This window comes from Choloepus didactylus, chromosome 16 (assembly GCF_015220235.1).
Source record: "Choloepus didactylus isolate mChoDid1 chromosome 16, mChoDid1.pri, whole genome shotgun sequence".
Classification (NCBI taxonomy): domain Eukaryota; kingdom Metazoa; phylum Chordata; class Mammalia; order Pilosa; family Megalonychidae; genus Choloepus; species Choloepus didactylus.
The window spans coordinates 71441598-71463177 of NC_051322.1; the positions used below are offsets into that span (position 1 = coordinate 71441598).

General features: G+C 37.4%; 1 pseudogene; it reads right to left on the bottom strand.

The window, feature by feature from the left end:
• Nucleotides 1-3971: 3971 nt before the first annotated feature.
• Nucleotides 3972-7020, bottom strand: LOC119511313 (annotated as a pseudogene).
• Between the last annotated feature and the right edge of the window lie 14560 nt (nt 7021-21580).

Sequence of the window (21580 nt, forward strand, 5' to 3'; positions counted from 1 at the left end):
GCTGCATCCCATAAATTTTGGGTATTGTGTTTTCATTTTCATTTTTCTTATTTAATTCATTGGTTGTTTAAGAGTATGTTGCTTAAAGGAGAGGCTAGGCCTACTTATAATTGTGCCTGTGTCTCCTCCTGAATGCCTCGTTGTTGCTCAGATGTGATCCTCTCTCTCTAGCTAAGCCAACTTAGCAAGTGAAATCACTGCCCTCCCCCCTATGTGGGACCTGACATCCAAGGGTGTAAAGCTCCCTAGCAACATGGAATATGACTTTTGAGGAGGAATCTAGACCCAGCATCATGGGATGGAGAACATCACATCTTAACCAAAAGGGGGATGTGAAAGGAAATGAAATAAGCTTCAGTGGCAGAGAGATGCCAAAAGGAGCCGAGAGGTCACTCTGGTGGGCACTCTCATGCACAATATAGACAACCCTTTTTAGGTTCTAATGAATTGGAATAGCTAGCAGTAAATACCTGAAACTATCAAACTACAACCCCAAACCCTTGAATCTTGTAGACGATTATAGAAAAATGTAGCTTATGAGGGGTGACAATGTGATTGGGAAAGCCATATTGACCACACTCCCCTTTGTCCAGTGTATGGATGGATGAGTAGAAAAATGGGGCCAAAAAAAAAAAAAGTCACCTAGTGTTCTTTTTTACTTTAATTGTTCTTTTTCACTTTAACTTTTATTCTTATTATTTTTGTATGTGTGGTAATGAAAATGTTCAAAAATTAATTTTGGTGATGAATGCACAACTATATAATGGTACTGTGAATGATTGTACACTTTGTATGACTGCATGGTATGTGACTATATCTCAATAAAATTGAATTTAAAAAAAGAAGAGTATGTTGCTTAATTTCCACATGTCTGTAAATTTTCCATTCTTCCTCTGTTGTTATTTCTAGCTTCATTCCATTTGGTATGTATGATTTCAGTACTTTTCAATTTATTGAGCCCTGTTTTGTGACCTAAAATATGGTCTATCCTGGAGAATGTTGTGTGTATCCTAGAGAAGAAGACTGTGTTGTTGGGTAAAGTGCTCTATATATGTCTAGGAGGTCTAGTTGGTTTAACTATCCTTGACATCCTCTGTATCCTCATTGATCTTCTCCTAGATGTTCTATCCTTTATTGAAAGTGTACTGAAGTCTCTTACTACCAGTGTAGAACCATATATATCTCCCTTTAAATATGTCAACATATACTTCATATATTTGGAGACTCTACTATTAGGTGCATATATATTTATAATTGTTGCCTTCTTGTTGAATTGACTCCTTTATCAGTATATAGTGTCCTTATTTGTTCCTTGTAGCAGTTTCTGATATTAGGACAGCTACCCCAGTTCTCTTCCATATCTGTCTAGTTTCATATTCACTTTTTGTAGAGTATCATTTGGGTCCCTTCTCTTTCCCTTCTGTGTATATTTTTCAGATATTTTCTTTGTGGTTACCATGGAGCTTAAATTTAACATCCTAAATCTAAAACAGTCACATTGATTTGATGTCCCCTTAACTTCAATAGCACCCACAAACACTGTTCCTATATTCCTCAAACCCTTTACTTTTGGTTGTACTTGTTACAGATTATATCTTCAAACATTGTGGGTACAAACCACACATTAAAAATTACTTTTCATACATTTTCATTTTAGAACTTTAAGAAGTAAAAAGTGGCCTTATATACAAATAATACAATACAATAGTACTGGCATTTGTAATTACCCTATGGTTGCATTTACCAGGTGTCTTTAAATCATTATGCTCCTTCAATACAATGTCCAGAGTCCTTTCCTTTCAGTTTGAAAAACCCCCTTTAGCATTTCTCACAGGGTTGGTTGAATGGTTGCTTATGTAGGAATGTCATAATCTCTCCCTTATTTTTGAAAGACAAACTCACCCAATATAATATTCTTGGTTGGCAGTTATTTTCCCTTAGCACTTTAAATATTTTGCACCACTGCCTTTTTGCCTCTGGTTTCTGATGGGAAATCAGGATATAATCTAAACAGGTCCCTTTTACATAACATGTTGCACTACTCTTTCAGGTTTCAGAACTCTCTCCTTGTCCTTGGCATTTCACAGTTTGACTGTGTGTCTAGGCATGGTTGTCTTCAAGTTTATCCTGTTTGAGTTTCATTGGACTACTTGAATGTATGTTTTCATGTCTTTCATTAAATTTGAGAAGTTTTCTGCCATTATTTCTTTGAATATTCTTTACGCCCCTTTCTTTCTTCTCCTTCTGGGTCTTTCCTATTACATACATTGTCACACTTGATGATGTCTGACAGATCTCTTGGGCTCTATTTGCTTTTATAAATTCTTTTTATTTCTGCTCCTCTGCATGAATCATTTCAATTGTCTTATCATTGAGTTCACTAATTCTTTCTTCTGCCTGTTGAGACCCTTTAAGGAGTTTCCAATTTCAGTTAATGTGGTCTGCACCTCTGGTACTTCAATTAGGCTCCTTTTTAGAATTTATATCTCTTCATTGAGATTTTCATATTGTTCATTCATCATTTTCCTGATACCCTTTAATTCCTTCTCCATGTTTTCCTTTATCTTTTTGAGCATATTAAGGATCATTTTTTAAAGTTTTTGTCTGGTCTCATCTTCTTCATTGTTGGTTTCCAAAGTTTTATTTTGTTCTTTGAATGGGGCCATAATTTCCTGTTTCATTGTTTGCCTTGTAATCTTTTTTTTTTTTTTTTGCCCACTGTACATATTAATATTTTAATGTGTTAAGTCTGGCATTTTGTCCCTTAGCTGCCTGCTCCTTAAGTTTGATTCCAGCTAGTGATATGACAGAGATTTCCTTGAGTGCCAGGAGCTAGCAAAAGCAAACAAAGCAACAACAACAACAACAAAAAATCCTTTTCACTGTCTTTGAAAATTGGCCACATTCAAGGACATCAGTCTGAGCCAAAGTGTGGTGTCCTTTTTATCTTTTCTGAGCCTTCATCTTGCCCAGGGCTTGCATTCATAGCCTTTGGATTTCCTATATTTAGAGCAATCTGAGTGCCCCCTCTACTTATTATTAAATCAACTTTCTCCCCTCTTAGATACTCTTTTGTATGTCTTAATACTGGTAATCATTTCCCTCAGACTGCTTTGATTTAATTGTTTCTTACATTGCTTTAACTGTCTGTAAACTACTCCTGCCTGCAGAGTAAGTTCTGGGAAGGTGAACCAGAGAGAAGTGCCCTGGCTCACTCCTTCAGACTGTCACCCAATAGACTGACACCCACAGACACCCCACTATGTCCATAGGGATTACTCTGTTCCCTCTGGAACAGGGCCAGGGGCTCACAATTGGAGTGTAGGGCAGTTTCACACTGTGCCTGGGAGGAAGTAGGGGAGGGATCAGCAATGGGGTTTTAAATTGTGTTTTCTTGACTTGGGCTTGGCCAGTTACCACTACACTTAACTGTTTTCTGCAGTTTTGAGAAAAGGAGCACTGCCTTTTTTTTTTTTTTTTTTCACTAGCTCTTCAAATAGTCTGTGGGGGAACAACACCCCAGAGCATTCTACTCTGCCATCTTGATCAATCAGAAATCCCCTGGTTAAACATTTTGCACCAAAGCACTTTATGGGTAATACAGTGTACTTCATTCTGAATCAAAAATCAGAAAACATGCCTGATTGTCTGGTTACTAGTGATGCAAAATTTCATCATTGATTCTAAGGATATCTTTATTGTAAAGATATGCTTTTCCATATAACCAAACTGCAAGTATTTGATGAGGTGAAACTTTGGCACCATACAAATTCTAGCAGGGATAGAGAAAAACCTTTTGTCTAAGAGTTTGGACATCAAAATATCTTTAATATTGTTATTACATTGTCTTCTCAACTTTTTAACTTTTCAATTTTAAACCTTTATTTTTCACAAACCGGAAAATGTGTACAAAAGTGAGATTCACTTGTATGGTGACTTACTCCTCAATCAAAATGTTAGCATTTCCATTTTTAATTTTTTTTATAACCCAAAGAGTAGACAATATGATAGACATTCATGTACCAAGACATTAACACACTCACCAAAGCAACAACATATTCAAGAAGAACTGGATATATGGAAGGTGGTGGGAGAGTTATCGGTGGTCTAGAAGGAAATGCAGGCAGCTCGCATGATAGGAAGGGGGCATTGTGGGTGGAAGTGGTGGAACATTGAATTTTATGCCTGACTTTCCTAGTCCAAGTCTCAACCCCGGCATGGGAGATGGTGGAAGTATATAAGAGTTCCATGGAGCAGCTTTTGACTTGATATTACATGGTTTATTTCTAGGAGATCTGTAGGACCTCTCACTTTCATTTGCTGACATTTGGTTTTTCTTTTGCATTCTCTTCTATATTATTATCTCCTTCACAGGTTGAGAACTGTAAATCAGATAGACAGATTTTTCTCCTATTTCCATATCCAGTGTACACCACAACCACAAAATTGATTGAAGCAGTGGTAGCAGGGTAAATACAGCCATCTTCTGCTCAAATGGAAGATATTTGTCACCAATCAACTTTCCACCATTCAAAGATGTTGTGTTGTTCTTTTTTTTCCTTCTTTTTCCTTTTTTTTTTCTTTTCTTTTCTTTCTCTCTCTCTCTTTTTTTCTTTAACTTTTATACTTTGTAGGTTTTCTTATAGGTGTGACTTTTGGTTCATCTGAAGCCTCAGAAATGTCACCAATCTTTACAGTATGCTTGAATGATTCCACAGTTTTATCATAGGCTTTATCAAAGTTGTTTCATCATAAATGTTCCTTCAAGCTGACTCCTGGGTCATTTTGGTGTGTTCCCATCATCTTTGAGCCTTTCCTTGTTTTCTGACAAAATATTTCACAAGCTCACCTTGTACTTTCCTTGTCTCAGACCTGGACTCAGTCATTTCTTCTATGAGCCTAGCATCCTTTTATGGGTAACTGATTCTTAGAAGCTGAATATGGCTGTAGAGGAGCTTATTGCTGATGGAACATCATTGCTGCTGCACCCTTTCAGGGAACAGAGTTATAAATATGCATTTTTAAAAATCATGAGCTAATATTGATGTTTTCAATCCATATTTAACATTACTCTTCTTAAATCATTTTTATTTTGTAATTGAGCTTCTTTAATTCATACACTAAAACACCTGATTCCTAATCTGATTAATATTCTTTATTGTTCTATCCTATAATCCACATAAAATAGTTTCAAGAACACACCATCAGTATTGTTATTAACAATAACCTACTGAGAGAAGTGTGACATCCCTTTTTTTTTTTTTTCATACAGCAGGTGTGATGGCATGGATATATGTACGCCAGAAAAGTATGTTCTTAAACTCAATCCATTCCTGTGGCTATAAACCCAATGGAAGTAGAAACTTTTGACGAGGGTACTTCAGTTAAGGTGTGGCCCAACTGAATCAGTATGGATTGTAATCCTATTACTGGAATCCTTTATAAGCAGAATGAATTCAGACACACAGAAAGCCATGAGGAAGTAGCCAGCAGGAAGAAGTCAATGGAACCAGGAAGTAAAAAAAGGAGCCAGAAGAGGCCACCAAATACATTGCCCTGTGAAGGAAAAACCAAGGATCAAAGATGGCTGTCATCCAGTCCCAGAATGCCACAGTCTTCTGGGAGAAAGCAAAACCTTGATGACATCTTGATTTTGGACTTAAGCTTGCTTCAAGACTGTGAGCCAATAAATTCCTGTTGTTTAAGCCAACCCACTGCATAGTATTTCTTTTAACAGCCAGGAAACTCAAATAGGAGCTATAGTTTGGGTAATATGTTCAAAGATTGCTTAAAGCAGTTATTCTCTCTGTGTAATTAAGATATGAATTTCAAATAGAATTAAGTTCATTTGTTTGTGTTCAATTTTAGGATTTTCATTTTTGTCACTATTTATGTAATTTTATTAATATAGAAATAATTTACATTTTCCATTCACAAATAAAAAATATATAAAAATGTACACTCAGAGAAGTCTTGCCCCCATCCTATGCTTTCCATTCATTTTCTTACAAAACTTATCAATAACCCTTGTCATTAATTTCTGGCTATACATCGTGCATTTTTAAGAATTAATTAGCAAATATACACACATAGACATAAATATTTCCTCTTTTTTCCACAAAAGAGATCATGCAAAATTAATAGTTCTGCACCTTATTTTTTCACTTAACATTATGTATGCTCTCATCCATTGTTAAACTGAACTCTATTGTTCTAGAATTTTTTACTAAATTACAAACTTTCTTTCTTATTTATTAAAATCTATATATAATAAATTCACAAGACTTAAATATCCAAAAAATATAAAATTCATATATTGAGAATTCTTATTCCCGTCCCTATTCCTTCCATTTCACTTTACCACCTCTACCTTCTTAGAGGCAAGCATTTCTTTTTGCCCTTTCCTGATATGAACCACCTCATGGTCCACAACTAATAACTGACTAATTCAGGTTACAAAAGTTGAGTCCTCTTGCCTCAAGAGGGGACAACTCATTGATGCAACTTGCATTCCATAGCTTCCCACCATCACCACCTTTATGTTGAAATTTGTCAAACATGTTTCAGCTTCTATAGAGGTTACCATGTGTATTTTTCTTGTTTATTCTAATATGGTGAATTACATTAAAAGATTTTCAAATCTGAAACCATCCTTGCATTCCTGAAATAAACACTAGTTGGTTGTCTTAGTTTGCCAGGGCTACCATAGCAAAGTATGACAAACTGGGTGCCTTACTACAACAGAAATTTATTGTCTTGCAGTACAGGAAGCTAGACATCTGAAACCAAGGTGTCAGCAGGGCCATGCTTCCTTCAAAGTCTGTACGAAAGAATCTGTTCCATGCCTCTTTTAGCTTCCAGTGGTTTGCTGGCAATCCATGTCATTCTCAGTTATCATATGGCATTCTCCCTTCTGTCTCTCTGTGCTGACTGCTTCCAATTTCTTCTTCTTGAGAACACCAGTCATATTGGATTAGAGGCAACCCTAATCCAGTTTGGCTTCAACCTAACTAACCGCATCTTCAAAGATCCTATTTCCAAATATCATCACATTCATAGGACTAGGGATTAGGACTTGAGCATATCTTTCTGGAGGACACAATTCAATCCGTAACATTGCTTATGAGATATTATTCTCTTTATATATTGCTGGATTTGATTACTTAGTATTTTGTCAAGGAATTTTCATCTCAGTTCCTTGAGAATATTGATCTGTAGTTATCTTTCCTCATAAAGTCTTTGATTTGTTTTGATGGTCAGTGTAATGCTGGCCTTCTAAAATGATGGGAAGTGTCCCCTCCTCCTCTATTTTTTGAAAGTGTTTGTGTAGAACTGGTATTATTTCTTCCTTAAATGTTTTAAGGAATTCACCAATAGTACCGTCTGGATCTGGGGTTCTCTTGATTGGAAGGCTTTTCATTACAAACACAAATTTCTTAAAAGATATAGAACAACTCAGGTTTTCTGTTTCTTCCTGAGTCAGCTTTGACAATCTAGAATTTTCAAAAAATTTGTCCATTTTATCTAAGTAGTCAAATTTTTGGCATAAAATTGTTCATCATATTCTCTTATTATTCTTTAAATTCTAGTATTACTTGTCATGATAGTCCCTCTTTCATTGCTAATGTTGATAATTTGTGATTTCTCCCTCTCTCCTCCTCCCTTCTTCCTTCCCTCTCTCTTTTTCTTTCTCTCTCCCAACCCTTTTTTCTCTCTCTCATCCTAATTAGAGGTTTAGCAAATTTTAAAGTATATTTTCAAAGCAGCAGCTTTGGTTTCATGATTGTCTGTTTTTCTTCCTACTTCATTGACTTCTGCTCTTATGTTTATTATTTCTTGCCCTCTACTAACTTTGAGTGATTTGCTCTTCTAATTCTAGCTTATTAAAGTGGAAGCTTAGATCATCAACTTTAGAATTTTGTATTTTCCTAATATATATTTCAAGCTATAAACTTTCTTCTGAGCTCTAATTTAGCTGCATCTCATGGATTTTGGTATGTTGTATCTTCATTTGCTTTCAATTCCAAATATTTTCTAATTTTCATTGTGATCCTTGGGCTATTTAGTATCATGTGGTTTAATGTCCAAATATTTGGGGATTTCTTAGATATTTTTATGTTATTATTTTTAAATTTAATTCTTTCTGTTTGGAAAACATACTCCACATGTTTTTGATCTGTTTACATTTGTTTAGATGTGTTTTATGGCTCAAAATATAAGCCTGTCAGTGATTGTTAAGTGTGCACTTGAAAAAAATGTGGATTCTGCAGTCATTGGTTAAAGTCATCTACAAATATCAATTAGGCCTAATTGGTTAATAGAGCCTTATAAATCTTCTACATATTGACTAAATTTTGGACATCTTGTTCTATTGATTACTGAGACAGAATGTTGAAATCTCAAATTACAATTGTGGATTTGTCTAATTCTCCTTTCATATCAATCACTTTTGCTTCATACAATTTGGAGTTCCATAATAGGAGCATACACATTCATAATTTTTATACCTCCTTGACATATTGACACTTTTACCATTAGTGAGTGAACCTGTTTGTTCTTGGTAATATTCCTCATTCTGAAATCTGCTTTTTCTGATATTTTCTTTTGATTGATGCTTGTATGGTATGCCTTGATTATCCTTTTAAATTATATGAGTTTTCTTAAACTGAGTTTCATAGAGTTGGGTCTTTGTTTCTGTCCAGTCTAACAGTATCTTCCTTTTAATGACAATTCTTAGACAATTTACATTTAATGCAATTACCAGTGTGGTTGGGTTTAAAAGTTAACATTTGTTTTTGTTCCACTTTTCTTTTTTCCTGACTATTCTTTAATTACTTGATTGATTTTTAATATTTTTTTATATCCTTTATTAGCCTGTTAGCTCTTGTAGGCTTATTTATTTATTTATTTACTTACTTATTTAACGTTTTGTTTTATGTTTGTTACTCTAGGGGTTACAATATGCTCCTTTAACTTTCAAGTTTGTCTTCTAATAATATTAAGGTATTCACATGTAAGAAATGACCACACTTTATTTCATTTTCCCTCCCATTATGTGCTATAATTCTCACACATTTAATTTTACATATGTTGTATATTGCAAAATAAAGTGGTGGTTTTTTGTTTTTGTTTTTGTTTTTGTTTTGGCTTTAAAGATTTTATTAGGGAGGTGGTACAAGATGGATGCATAGGGAGGTGTGGAATTTAGTCCTCTAGAGCAACTAGTAAATAGCAAGGAACAACTACTAAATAGACTGAAACAACTGTTTGGGGGACATCCATGACCAAACACACTTTGTACACCTGTCTGGAATGGGTGGAATGGTCAAGATCTCCTCATAAGAACTGTAGGTAAAGCCCCTGCTGAGGCAGGTGCCCCTCCCCCACTGGCATGGCAGAGTGCATTGGAACACTTTCCTATGGGGGAAAAAAGCAATCTCTTCTAGGAGCAATGGAAGGTAGCTCAACAAAGCCCTAATTGTGGTTTTATACAACAAATTTGGACTATGAGCACAGATAATCCTGGAGCAAGCAGGAAAGGAACCCTGAGGCCTCTCCCAGTAGTGAGGAAGTGGGGCTGATGGAAAAAATAATAATACACACATGATACACCAACTTGGAATGGGTGAACAGCTGAGATCAAAGTGTAGAAGTGTAAGACTGAGTTGGAACTCATCTCTGTGGAATAAAGAAGCAGTCTACTAAGAGCAATGGAAAGAAACTCAACCATGCTCCAACTGCAGTTAAAATTAACAAATTTGGAGTACTGAATGCAAGCCATGAGCACAACTAAACCTGGAGCATGCAGGAAAGGAAACCTGAGGACCCTCCTGGTAGAGAGGAAGGAGGACTGATGGCAAAAATAATAAATAAATAAGTAAATAAATAAACAAACAAACAGAGGCTTTTGGAGACAGTTGAGCTCAGAATACTGGAAAATGGCTGTGCCCCAAGAAAAGGGGCACAGAGAACCTGGTATCAGCTCTGGCTGACAGGCAAAACTGGGGGTCTGGAGACTGGTTCTGAAAAGGGATATCTTTCTTTCTTCTTTTTTTTCTCTCATTCTAAGTAGCTCATTAGAGAAAGCCTCAGACATTTTCAACTGTCAGCATTGAACCAGGCAAGGGTGGAGTTAAGAGAGTCAGAGAGACAAAGGAAAAATTCAAGTGTAGAAGATAATTCCCTAAAGGGCATATCTTCCCTAAGAAAAGGGGGGCAGGACCCAGCTTAAGTGGCTGCCCTCCTTCAGAGAATTCAGACCCCAGGGCCTGGGGGTTGGGATAAAACAAAAACACCTTAAACTTGGCTTCTAACACCCTTAACTCCTGGCTGGGAAAGGGTCCCCTGAGAATTAAAGGCACTACATCTTTTTGCACCAGTGGGGGGCAGCAGACTGACAAGTATCACCTTCTAGGCACGATAGGAAAAGCACAGGGTCTAGAGGCCTCACAGGAAAGTCTGACAACCTTCTGGGTCTCATCCTCAGGGCAACCTGATACTAAATACAGCCTCCTCCTGAGACCTGGGCCTGTCTGGTCTGAGAAAACCTGATTGGGGTAGTCAAGGAAACCAGATGCCTAGACAACAAAAAATTATGAGTCTTGCTAGAAAAAATGAAGATATGGCCCCAACAAAGGAACAAACTTACAGTTCAAATGAGACACAGGAGTTGAAACAACTAATTAAAGATGTTCAAACAAATCTGATAAATAAAATCAAAGAGCTGAATAAAAATGTGGGAAAAGAGAAGAAAGATATAAGGAAAACACTGGGTGACAATAACAAAGAATTTGTAAGCTTGAGAAACAAATGGCAGAACTTATGGGAATGAAAGGCACAATAGAAGATATAAAAAACACAATGGAAACATACAACAGCAGATTTGAAGAGGCAGAAGAAAGGATTCTTGAACTAGAGGACAAGACATCTGAAATCCTACACACAAAAGAACAGACAACATGACAACATGACAACATGAAGCACATAAACATACATGTCGTGGGAGTCCCAGAAGCAGAACAGAAGGGGAAAGGGGCAGAAATAATAATGAAAGAAAAATCACTGAAAATTTCCCATCTCTTAAGAAAGACATAAAATTACAGATCCAAGAAGCGCAGCATACCCAAAACAGAAGAAATCCAAATAGACTACTCCAAGACACTTAAAAATCAGATTATCAAAAATCAAAGGCAAAGAGAGAATTCTGAAAGCAAGAGAAAAGCGAGCCATCACATACAAGGCAAGCTCAACAAGACTATATGCAGATTTCTCAGTAGAAACCATAGAAGCAAGAAGACAGTGGTATAATATATTTAAGATACTGAAAGAGAAATTCTGATTGTCCTTCAAAAATGATGGAGAGTTTAAAATATTTTCTGACAAATAAACAATGGGAGAGCTTGTGAACAAGACACCTGCTGTTCACAAGAAATATTAAATGGAGCACTACAGGAAGAGAGGAAAAGATAGGAGAGAGAGGTTTGGGGAAGAATGTAGAAATGAAGACCATCAGTAAGGGTAAAAAGAGAAAATGAAAAGAAAGTTAAATAAAATATGAGATATAAAATCCAAAAGACAAAATGGTAGACAGTAGACATTATATTGAGAGAAATTATCCAGAAACAAAAGGACAAATACTATATGGTCTCACTAATATGAACTAACATTAATGAGTGAATTTTGAGAGTTAAAGTTGAGAACACAGGTTATCAGGAGATAGAAAGAGGTTAGAGATTGGGCATTTGATGCTGAAGGAATACAGAATGTTTAACAGGATTGATTGTGTAGATCAGAAATGGATATCACAATACTGTGTGTCAGCAGCACAATATTGTAAGTTCTCTGAACAGAGGTGAGTGTGAATATGGTTGAAAGAGGAAGGCTAGGGGTATGTATGACATCAGAAGGGAAGATAGAAGATAACGACTGGGGTTGTAGAACTTAGTGAAACCTAGAGTGATCAATGATGGTGGTTAAATGTACAATTATAAGAATGATTTTACATGAGGGAGAACAAATGAATGTCAACATCGCAAGGTGTTGAAAATTGGATGGTATGGGGGAAAACAATCAATGCAAACTAGAGTCTATAGTTAGCATTAACATTGTAATATGCTTCCATTAATTGTAACAGAGGCAATTAATGCTAAAAGTCTATAAGGGGGTATATAAGGGAGTGACATAGGATTCTTGGTGGTGGTGTGTTCTCTTGACATCTTCATTTTATTTTATTTTTATTTTTATTCCACCTTTTATTTTTTATTCTTCATTTTTTTCTCCTCTTCCTCTTTGTGAAAGAAATTGAAATGTTCTCATACAGATTGTGGTGGTGAATGCATAACTATATGATTACACCAGGAATCATTGATAGTTTACTTAGGATGAATTGTATGGTGTGTGAATAAAACTGTTAAAAAAATAAACAGAGGGATACAAGTGCTGGAGAAAACGTGGAGAGAGGGATGTAGCTATTCACTGTTGGCGGGGAAGTAGAATGGTGCAGCTCATCTGGAGGCAGTGTGGTGGTTCCACAGGAAGTAAAGTTTGGGGTTGCCAAACGGTCCTGCAACCCCATAATTGGGTATATATTTGGAAGAACTGAGAGCCGAGATACGAATGGATATCTATTCCATTGATCTGTATGTCTGTCCTAATGCCAGTACCGCACAGTCTTGATTACTGTAAATTCATAATAAGTTTTCATATTGGAAAATGTGTGTCCTCCTTTTTCAATATTGTTTTGGTTGTTCTGGATCCCTTGCAGGTCTATAAGAATTTTAGCAAGAGGTGGTTAATTTCTGCAACAAAAGCAGCCGGTATAGTAAGAGTGATTGTGATGAGTCAGATCAATTTGGGGAATACTGCCATCTAAAAAATATTATGCTCCATGAATATGGAATATCTTTCCATTTATTTAGAGCTTTAATTTCTTTCAGTGATGTGCAGTTTTCAAAGTATAACTTTTACATTTAACTTGTTAAAGTTTTCTATGTATTTCATTATTTTGGATGTTATTGTAAATGGTATTTTGTTTTCTGATTGCTTGTGGCTAGTATGTAGAATTGCAACTGATTTTTGTATACTGATCTTGTATCATGACACCTTGATGTACTTATTAGTTTTCACAGTTTTTAAGTGTATTGCTTGTGATTTTCCAGATACAAAATCATGTGCCTTCACGTGATTTTTTTTGTTTTTATCCTGCTTGAGTTCTCTTGACCTTTTTGGCTCTGTATATTTATGGTTTTAATTAACTTTGGAAAAATTTTGAGCATTATACCTTCAGATATGTTTTCTTTAACACCCTCTTTCTGGAATTTCAGTTGAATACATCCTAGTATGTTTGGTACTTTTGTTCTCAGTTCCCTGAAACTCTGTTTATTTTTTAAGCCTTTTTTTCCCCTCTGAATTTCAACTTAAATAACTTCTATAGCTATAACTTAAGTTCATTCATCTTTTACAGATGTTAAGCTTTTCTTAATCCCACAAGTTTATTTTCCACTTAAGATATTGTAGTAGTTTTCATCTCTGCAATTTCTATTTGGTTGTTTTAAAATATCTCACAGTTCTCATCATTATGTTTCTATGTTTCTTTACCATTTTTACAATACTGAGCATAGAGTAGCTGTTTTAAAGTCCGTGTCTGCTACTCCATCATCACTATCATTATGGGTCTGTTTCTATTGACTAGATTTTTTCCTTGCAATATGTCATATTTTTCTGGTTCTTTGCACACCTAATAATTTTTGCTGCATACTGGATACTGTGAATGTTACCTTGTTGAGTGCCAGCTTTTGTTTTCTTCCTCCTTCCAAAAATGTTAATTTTGATGTGTCAGATAGTTAAAGAACTCATTCTTTTTGAGCCTTATGCTTAAGCTTTGTTTGTACAGGCTTGTAGCAGCCTATACCCTGGTGTAGGTTAACCTTATTACTAAGGTATAACCCCTCTGGATTCTCTGCTGAAGACCCTGAGTGTTCAACAAGGACTTCCCGTAATGTTTGATCAGAACTTGAGTATCTCCCAGCAGCTCTGGAAACTGTTCAGCAGCTCAGCTCCCTGCTGGTTCTTTACCTAACCTCATAGAGTTTAACATCATATGTGCAGGGCTAGTAGTTAGCAGGATACTCAAAACACCCATAGAGATTTCTGGAGTTTTCTCTCTTACCTCCTCTTCAGTTCTCCACCTTGTGAAACGAGTCATCTCATTCGACTAGAATTTCTTATTCTTCTTAGTATGTCGCTCTTTTAGTGTCCTGGAGACTAAAACAAATACCATAACTTGGATTGGCTTAGAAGGTAGGAATTTATTAGCTCATGGTGTTGAGACTAGGAGAAGTTTAAAATCCAGGCATCAGCAAGGCACTGCTTTCTCCCTGAAGACTGTGATATTCTGGGATTGGCTACTGGTGATCCTTGGTCCTTGGCTTTTCTGTCACATGGCAAAGCACCTGGTTGTGTCTTCTCCTTTATCTTCTGGGTTCTGTTGATTTCCAGCTTCTGGCTGCCCCCATGGTTTCTCTCCATGCCTTCTCTATAGGGCCTCCAGTAATAGGATTAAGAGCCATCCTGATTCAACTGGGCCACACATTAACTAAAGTAATGTAATATAAAAAGACCTATTACAAGTGAGTTCACACCCACAAAGTCAGGTGCTGAGACCTGAACATACCTTTTGTGGGGAACATGATTCAATCCCCAACAGTACACCCAGTGGTTCCCCAAGAGGCTTGTTCTTCCCACATGCAGAATGTATGCATCCCATCACAACATCCCCAAAGCCTTAAGCCATTTTAGAACATGGTAAGTGCAAAGTCTGTTAAAATAGACTTTTATAGGCATGGCCCATTCCAGGGCAAAATACCTCTGTCTGATGGAGCTCTTAAAACAGGTTATCTGTTTCCAATATACAAGGGTGGGGCAGGCATAAGAAAATCATTCACATTCCAGAAGGCAGAAATTGAAGGAAAATGGTGCATGGGTCCCAAACAAGTTGGACAACTAGCAAGGCAAACTCCATTCGATTTCAAGGGCTGAGAGTCATCTGTGGATCGATGTTTTTCCCTCCAGGCCTGATGGAGTGGCAGCCCCACCACCTCCAAGCATTTGTACAGTGGCCATGCTCTCCCCAAACACTGAGGCACAGGAGCCACCCTCTTGGAGCACTGAGGTGGCAAAGCACAAAGGTGTACAATGTCCACTTTTACAAGCACTGGGGCAGATGGCTTGCTCTCTTGAGGGCAAGGATGGGTTCACCCTTTCCACACACACTGTGGGCCTGCTCTCTTTGCCTGAGGAGACATTTTTGGTCCTGACATTTGCTCCCCCATGGTTCTTCCCTTGAAGTTTATCCTTCAGTTCATCCCTTCTCTGTTTCTTTCAGTCTAGGCTGGCAGTAGTTCTGCTTCCACAAATCTTTCAAAAACCTGGTTGGCTTTGTATGTAGTTCAAGTGGGTCCAAACATAAGACAGCAGAACTTTCCACAGATCCTTCCTGGAGACCTCCTTTCCAATCCAAATGGCTGGTTGGATCCCTGCTCAGCCTCACCTTCTTTAGCAAAGGGTTATTCAGTTAAACCCTCACATGGAAGCCTGTTATCTGGAGACTCACTTCCAGGACGCTCAGCTTCTGGCCCTCATCTCAGAACCAGAATACACTATCTGCACAGGGTCAGAATTTTCAAAAGTTACCAATTTCTGTTTAAGTGTTTAATTCTCATCTTATCCTTTCCCTCTTGCATTTTACTATAAACTTCAAGGAGAAGCCAGGCTGTACTTTCTAGACTTAGCTTGGAAATATCCTCAACTAAGTATTCAAGTTCTTTGCTTACAAGTTCCACTTTCAATCCAACATCAGAACGCAATTTTGGCAAGTTCTTTGCCACTTTATAACAAGGATCACATTTCTTCCAATTTCCAACTACACATTTATCCTTTCCTTCTAAGGCTTCATTTGAAGTACCTTTAACATCCATATTTCTACCAGCAGTCCCTTCAAAGCAATATAGGCTTTTTCTATCAAGTGCCTCACAATGCTTCCAGCCTCTAGCCATTACCCAATTCCAAAGCCATTTCCACATTTTTCGTATTTGCAAAAGCTGCACCCTATTCCTGGTACCAAAAAACTGTTTTATTTCCTGGCTGCTGAAACAAATACCATTACATGGATTAGGTTACACAATGGGAATTTATTGGCTCACAGTTTTGAGGTTAGGAGAAGTCCAAAATTAGGGCATCAACAAGGTGATTCTTTCTCCCAACAGTCTGTTCCATTCTGGAGCTGAATGCTAGCAATCCTTGGCCCTTGGCATTCTGTAATATGGAAATGCATATGGTGGTATCTTCTGCCTCTTCTGGGTCCCTTTGACTTCTATCTTCTGGCTTATCCCTGTGGTTCCTCTCCACAGACTTCTCTATAAGATCTCCAGTAATAGGAGTAAGACACATTCTGATTCAGTTGGGTAGCCCCTTTACTGAAATAACCTTGAGGAAGCATCTTCAGGAATTGTGGTAGGCAACAGTTTCTTAGACTTTACACCAAAAGAAAAAAATAGTTAAGTGGGACTGTATTAAAATTAAAAACATTTGTACATCAAAGTCTTCATCATGAAAATCAAAGAACAACCTACAGAGTGGGAGAAAATATTTGGAATCCACATATCCAATATGGGTTTACTATCCAAACAATATAAAGAAATCCTCAACTCAACAATAAAAAGATGAAAACCCTATTAAAAAATCGGCAACAGACTTGAGTAGACATTTCTCCAGAGAAGATATCCAAAAGGCAAAAAAATCACAAGAAAATATGTCAACTTCATTACCTATTAGGGAAATACAAATCAAAACCACGATGAGATACCATTTCACAACTACTAAAATGGCCATGATTTAAAAAAAATGGAAAATGACAAGTGTTAGAGAGGATATAGAGAAATAAATAGGAACACTCATTCATTGTTGCTGGGAATGTAAAATGGTGCAGCTGTTGTGGAAGGCAGCCTGGGGATTCTTCAGGAAGTTAAGCAGAGAATTACCATAAGACTCAGCAATCTCACTTCTCAGTATATATCCAAAAGAACTGAAGGCAGGAATTCACACAGATATTTGCACACCAGTATTCAGAACTGCCAAAAGATAGAAGCAACCCAAACTTCCATCAACAAATGAATGGATAAACAAAATAACAAAATATGGTCTAGCCACAAAACTGAATATTATTCAGCGGTAAAAAGGAATGAAGTTCTGATACATGCAAAAACATGGATGAACCTTGAAGACATCAGGTTGAGTAAATAAGCCTGACACAAAAGAACAATTATTATATGACATCATTAATATGAAATAATTAGAATAAGCAAACTCATAGAGTCAGAAACTAGAATACAAGTTACCAGGGGCCAGGGTGGGGGTAAGGAATGGGAAGTTAATGCTTAATTGTTAACACAATTTCTGTCTGGGTGATGGAAAAGCTTTGGTAACGGATGATGGTGAAGGTAGCACAACATCATGAATGTAATTAACAGCCCTGAATTACATATTTGAATGTGGTTAAAAGGGGGGAAAGTTTAGGTCATATATATATTAACAGAACAAAGTTTTAAAAAACAATAACATAGGACTGAAAAACACAAACAGTGTACCCTAATGTAAACTATGGAGTATAGTTAATGGTACAATTTCATGATTAATTCTTTCATCAATTGTAACAAAGATACCACACCAATGCAAGCTGTTAACAGTAGGGAGGCATATGGGAAATCTGTATTTTCTTCATAATTTTTCTGTCAACCCACAACTTCTCTAATGAAAAATTTATATTTAGAAAAACCTCTATTTCCAAATGGGTTCACACTCACAGGACTAGGGGTTGGAACTCAAACATGCCTTCTGTGAGGGATGTGACTCAATCCCCATCAGCCCTTCCCTGTATAGCTCCCTAGACAGTGTCGCTGAACAAAAATCCAGGGTAACCACAGGGCTCCCTCAATGTATTTCTTTATGTCAGTCCTGCACAATTAGTCCATGCCTTTTGTTCAGTTTTTTTTTTTTAATTCTTCACAATGGGAGGGTAATTCTGATCCCAGTTAGTTATTCCATTGTGACTGAAAAAAGAAGCCTAGCTATTTCTTTTTACATAATCTGTTGAAGTTGTTATTATTGCTTGCCAAGTATTTCCAGCTGTCTCTAGAGTTACAATCTGATTAGGTTCATTATTATTTTACTGATGTTTCACTAATACATAACAAAACTCACCATTATTCCATCTCTGATAACAGTTTTCTCAATGCCCATCTTGGAAACACTTGCTTCATAATTATGAGGGTTTTGTATGGAAGGATCTCGTATAGAGGTTCCAATTTTCATTTCAATCAATATAGGACAGGCTATGCTGTAGTAACAACACTTTGTCTCTGTGGCTTTATTCAAATGACAAAGACACATCTATTTTTTGCTTTGTGTCCATTACAGATTAGCAGGAGTCTCTGCACAGCGTAGTTGTTAGGTGTCCAGCATGGCAGACTGACACAAATGAAATGCATGTGCACCCACACACATAAAACTTAAAAAAGTAGTAAGTGCTATGAAGAAACAGAGCAGCCACTGAGAAATAGAACAATGTGATGGTGGGGAGGGAAAGAAGGCTTCTCTGAGGATGTTATCTGAGTTGGGATCAAAGAACTAGAAGACAGTTATGAAAAGAAAGGGAGGAAGAACTTTCTGGGGGGAGAAAACCAGATGTGTAAAGGCTTTTGAAAGAAAAAAGAACTTGGTGTTTTTGCCAAGTGAAACGTAGTGAAATCAAATCCATTTGCCTAACTACATGTCCAAGGCATTCAGCCAATATCAATGCCCTTTTCAAGACCTTCTTAACACAGAAAGAATATATTGGAAATAAATGTCTGTGGTCTTTGGCCTGAATTCATGAGTACCCTGGGCTGGTGGTGGTGTCAGCCTACGCTGGGAATACTGTGGGACAGGAGTGGCGGCAACACATTTGACCAATATGGCACAACCTTGGGTGCAGCAAGGAAAGATACCGCATGAGGATTCTCATGAAAATGCAATGACTGGCTGACAAGGGACCCAAAACCCAGACAACAGGTCCCTTTTTTAAAGTGGGAACAGCCGGGTGATGTAATTTGCATTTCAGACTGCGGAATCCCCAACCTTAGTCTTTTTATCCTGCGCCCCCTGCTTTCTTCACTCCCCTTCTCTGGAAAGCTCTCCCTCAATAAATCACTTTCCTTGCACAAGAACCCCTATCTCAGGCTCTGCTTCCAGGGAGCTGACGTAAGGCAGTTTACCCTACTATCCTGTACTTAGGGATACTTGTCGAGGGAAACGTTCCCTCTGGAATTGCCTTGTTAATGGGACTAAATATTTGCAGTGTATCGATCAAGTCTTCTTTTCTCTTGCACAGAGTTTATTCAGTCACTGCCAAATATCGCTTCCGATTTTCCATACATTTCTATTCTTCTTTTGATTGGCATATTCCTTCTTTAGATCTGTCAATATATTCAATCAGTGTAGTCAGATGATGTTAGCTTGTGACATTTTTTGTGTATTTAAGGTGACTTTGCACATCTCTGATCTCATCAGCTTTATGTCAGTTTTCTAGTTTTGCTCTGAAAGAGGAATCACACTCCAATCATTGCCATGTGCTAAGAAAGAAAGGACACATTTACATATATTAAATATGTTAATAGATTTGAATTTCACCTCTGGGAGCCAGATTCCATAAGCACTTTCATTTTTCAAGAAATCAAGGATGAAGACTTTTCTTACAATAAACCACCTTCTAAAAGGTATGCATTATTTTTAAAGTTAACAAGAATCTGCATATCAATCTTTTTGTGTATGACCTGTGTATAGTTTGTGTTCACAGAAGGTGCACATACTTGCATTGAGAAACCAGTTCGATCGTTGATTCTTAGTGAAGTGGAAAGTTAGAAACTTTTGTCTGGCTTCATTCCTACCTAACTCCCAGGAATGATTTGCAAATTAATGAGATAATGTCTGAGAAACACTCTGAGCTCTTAAGGGAAAGGAACTAGATACATGTAAGGTATTATCATTATTGCCCCTATATTTCCGTTTAACATTCACACTTCTGGGAAAATGATGAAACTGCTTCTTCCTTTCCAGCAGTTCTTTCCGCAAGTGGCCCGATCCTTGTTTTCTATGCAGATTGTGAATTTACTGTTCTCTCTGGCCACACTTAACTTTAAATATTTTAATAGAAAGAAAAATAGAAAATGTTATGTCCTAAGTCATCTAACTTCAAGCGCGCAAGTTGGAATTTGAATGTAGATCTAGTCTACTTCCAATGGCCATCCCCAGACACAAACTCATATTTTTCCACTGCAGAGGATAAAAAAGTATTTTCCCTAATTCCACTAATTTCATAGTAAGGAGAAACTGTAAGGAAGTCAATGAAGTGGAATCACATTGAATCATGACTCCAGCTGTTTCAGGTATGTTAATATGGTGGTAAGGGATTGGGTCCAGAGAGTATTTACCTCACTATATAGGTTCAAAAGTCACTCCCAATTCATTCTTTGGTCCCTTTAAATCCCTGCTCACCCAGGGCCGACTTCCATGCCTGGGGTCTGAGCAGGGAACTGAGTGCAGAAGGGCCCAGGCTTGGTTTAACGCTCTTCTCTTCCGGTCTTGAGATTCTTAATAATTTCTTCTTGGAACGTGCGCTTTGAATGCGGAGTCCACGGAGCCAGGAAGCACACACGTGAGCAGAGGAGACAGGGCCAATGTGCGCGCCCCCGTTCTTTCCGCTCCACGCACACTGAGCTCCCTGCAGCCGGTGAGCACCTCGTTCCAGCCACCCACGGGGCGTGGGAGTTACGGTGGCTACCAACCATTGAAGGGTCGGGGATGATCCTGACAGCCCCCGCTAGAACCACAGCTTATTTCAAACTCAGAAGGAAGGGAATTGCCTTCAAACATCCATGATGGGCCAAGGAACCCCATCATGTCTTTTCATACAGGTTATTTCCCTACATAGCCAACCATTTATGCTGAAAATGACATTATCATAGGAAGAAAGTGAAAGAAAAGGTGGTCCCTCCTTCCTTTTCCTCTCAGTCCTTCCTTACTCCTCAGTAAGCAGAAGGTGAAAAGTGTTGGAAGAATGTGCAGGCACACATCAAGAAGTGAAATAAAAACATTTGAGTTAGTTTTGTCCAGTGTTTTGGTAAGATCAAAATACATTTGCCTGTACGAGATGCAAAATACCAATTGTGTAATTTCAGTGGTCCTGCCTATGAGACAAATGCTTTTAAAACTGGCATTGCACAATATAAACATTCTTGGTTAACAGTCATACTTACACTTTACATTTTTAATTTTTCTTTGCATAGGACACTGAATAGCAGGTCAATAGCAAGAGTACTATGTCAATTCCAGAGAGACAGAGGAAGAGAGGGAAAAGCTGTATATTTTAGTACTTTTAAAAGCATTTTTTTTTTTTTTGCTTTTTGAACAAAAAGACCATAGTTTCATTTTGCCCTGGGCCTCACAAAGTATGTAGCTGGCCCCAGACTCATCAGAAATGGGAGAGCTA